The sequence below is a fragment of the Bison bison genome, unplaced genomic scaffold (genome assembly GCF_000754665.1).
Source record: "Bison bison bison isolate TAMUID 2011002044 unplaced genomic scaffold, Bison_UMD1.0 scf7180017864506, whole genome shotgun sequence".
Taxonomy (NCBI): domain Eukaryota; kingdom Metazoa; phylum Chordata; class Mammalia; order Artiodactyla; family Bovidae; genus Bison; species Bison bison.
Genome location: NW_011495063.1, coordinates 2,713,882 through 2,716,828, shown reverse-complemented (window position 1 = coordinate 2,716,828; position 2,947 = coordinate 2,713,882). Strand labels below are relative to the sequence as shown.

The following is a 2,947-nucleotide window of genomic DNA, read 5'->3' as shown; positions in this document are numbered from 1 at the left end:
GCACACCCTCCTGGAAACAATGAGCCCTACAAAGCGTTCTCCGCTCTCCCACGCGTGGAACCGTCTTTCTCCCTCTCGGGAAAGTGAGGCACACCTCTCCCACGCACAGTGGCCAGGTGACCTGCACCCTCCCTTTGCAGGAGTCTGGCCCTGCCACCCCCAAACTTCTCCCTGTGCACCTCCTTTGCACACCCCTTCTTGGCTTTGAGAAAGCGTCTCAGTTTCTGTTCCTTACTGAAGGCGCCAGGCATCCTGCCCCCAGCGGAAAAACCCACCAGGCCCTTAGCCTAGTGCCTGGGCCCCCCCCCCGCCCCAACTCAAGCCAGGAACTACTTAGGCTGAAGAACCGTCCAGAAGTCACCCACAGGACAATCCCTAGACCCCGAGACACTCTCTCAGAGGTGAAGAGCCCTTAGTGTGAAGAGCTGGGGGAGGAGGGCAGAGTAGGGAGGGGGTAGCAGAGCTCCAAAGAACATGTAAGACCCCACCCCCCAAGAAAGCTTAACCAGATAGTGTCAGAGAGAAGACTCACGCGGATGCCCACTCAAGGATAAGTTAGGATAGAAGCTAGTACAGACGAACCTATTTGCAAAGCAGAAATAGAGACACAGAGGTAGAGAATAAATGTACGGACCCCAAGGGGGGAAAAGGGTGTGGGGCCAACTGGGAGACTGGGGTTGACGTGTACACACCATCAATGGTAGTGGTGGTTTAGTTGCTAAGTAGTGTCTGACCCTCGAGACCTCATGGACTGTAGCCTGCCAGGCTCCTCCGTCCATGAGATTCCTGACCCAGGGATGGAATTCATATCTTCTGCATTGCAGGTGGATTCTTTACCCCTGAACACCCACGGGAGCCCATAATGACACATACTCACCCCAGTATCATACAGAGTAGCCTGCAATGCAGGGGGTTCTTTATCAATAGTGGAGGGAAGCCCTACACTATTGATACTATGTATATAAAATAGATCACTAATAAGAACCCACCTTATAGTTCAGGGAACTCTACTCAGTGTCCTGGGGGTACAGGTATACATAGAGCTGATTCTCTTTGCTATACAGCAGAAACCAACACATTGTAAAGCAACTATATACTCCAATGATTTTTTTTTAAACCAACAGATTTCATTTAATACTGATGTTAATACAAAATGTAATCAGATGCAAATGCCACGTTACCATGTTCTTAAAGTCGTTAAAAAGGGGAAAAAATGTTGTAGGGTTTTATTTTCACCTTTCTTTTCCTAGCTGTCTTTTGTGTTCACGCTTAGTCACTTCAGCCATGTCTGACTCTTTGTGACCCCATGGACTATAGCACACCAGGCTCCTCTGTCCATAGGATTCTCCAGGTAAGAATACTGGAATGGGTTGCCATGCCCTCTCCTCCAGGGGATTTTCCGGACCCTGGGATCAAACCCACATCTTTTATGGCTCCTGTGTTGGCAGGCAGGTTCTTTACCACTAGGACCACCTGGGAAGCCTAGCTGTCTTTTAGGTAGAGATTTTTGGTTTGTTTACTTCTTATGTGTTAAAGAATTTGATTAGTCTTATGTACTTATAAATTCATTTTATCTTTTTCTTGCAGTTAAACCGCATAAGACCTAAAATAATCTGTTTCTATTTTTTTATCTTTTTTATTAAATTTATTTCTTTTTAATTGAAGGGTAATTGCTTTACAGTATTGTGTTGGTTTTTGCCAATCAACATTTGAATCGGCCATAGGTATACCTAAAAAGAAAAACAGAGTAAGTTAGCACAGGATATAACTAAGTATAAGGCATGGGTAATTGACGAGGGGGGTTCACAGAAATGCCAGCTCTAAGTTGGCTTCAGCCGAATCTGGAGGGTTCATGGTCTGAGAAGAGGTACCTGAGGAAACACTCTGGCCTGCGTGAGCACAGCAAAGGAGGCAAGGTGAAGACAAGGGGCCTTGAGTGCATCTACAGACGGCTGTTCATCCTAAATCACACCGTGCATGGTGGAGGTCTTTCCTGCATCTCACCAGTGTCCAAGTATAATTAATGCTTGGTGTTGTCAATCAAGCATTCACACAAATACTTATCTGGTATCAGCTCCAGCTCTGGCAGAGTGACTCAAGTCCCTGCCGGGGGGCAAGGCTGAAGGGAGAGAGACCAGCCTCCCTGGTGCCGGGGTGGAGGTCAGAGGGGAGACACTGACCCAAAGAGAGTAAAGCAATTGTCCGAAGAGACTAGAATCGCAGAGCTGAACTGTGAATCAACCTAGCTTTGCAACTTTGCAAACTCTTTAATGAACTCGATCTAAACACAGCTGGCAGTTCTTGTTCTGAACCACGTAAACTTCACCCTGTGGGAAAAATCAAACTGAAGGGCCAGCTTTGCTCTTGGAGACCTGATTTCCAACTCTGCCTTGGTCACTAAATAGGTTTAATTTTCTTGTTAGGAAAAAAAAAAAATGGAAGTAACTGTAAATTATTCAAAGGGCTATTGTTGTGAAATTAGGCAACGGATATAAATTTGCTCCAGCAGTATAAGGTGCTGTTAAAAGTGTGTGCTCTTATCATACACGTGGCACCCCCTCCTCTAACCAATAAACTGTATTCAGCTCTCCTCCCTTCTCCTTTCCCCAGCTTATCCTAGGCCTGGTTACTGAGTGCCCAGAAGCTAACTGTCTAGACTCCTCCCCTCAGGCCGCAGTGTGCTCACTCACGGTCTTTTCCCTCTAGTTCTTCAACACAGCCAGATGCTTAGCTGGCTGCCTAGAACCAAATCATCTGCGGGCCAGGAGGAAAGTGATTCTGGTACTTTTCACCTGAAGCCCCTCCCAGCCCACTTGCCCATCAGCAGGGCACTGGGAGTTGCTTACCAAGAGGCAGTATGGTGGGGTGACCCAGCTTCGGCTCCTAAAACTGTTCCTTTTGGGGCCAGCTGTGCCAAGGATGAGTCAAGACACCCTGAGGATCAGTG

At 47.3% G+C, this 2,947-nt stretch overlaps 1 protein-coding gene across 1 annotated transcript in view; it reads right to left on the bottom strand.

Annotated features, from left to right (window-relative positions):
• Positions 1–2,947, bottom strand: part of ST3GAL4 (ST3 beta-galactoside alpha-2,3-sialyltransferase 4) — a 56,210-nt gene that overhangs the window by 52,232 nt on the left and 1,031 nt on the right. The gene's annotated exons all lie outside the window — the stretch shown is intronic.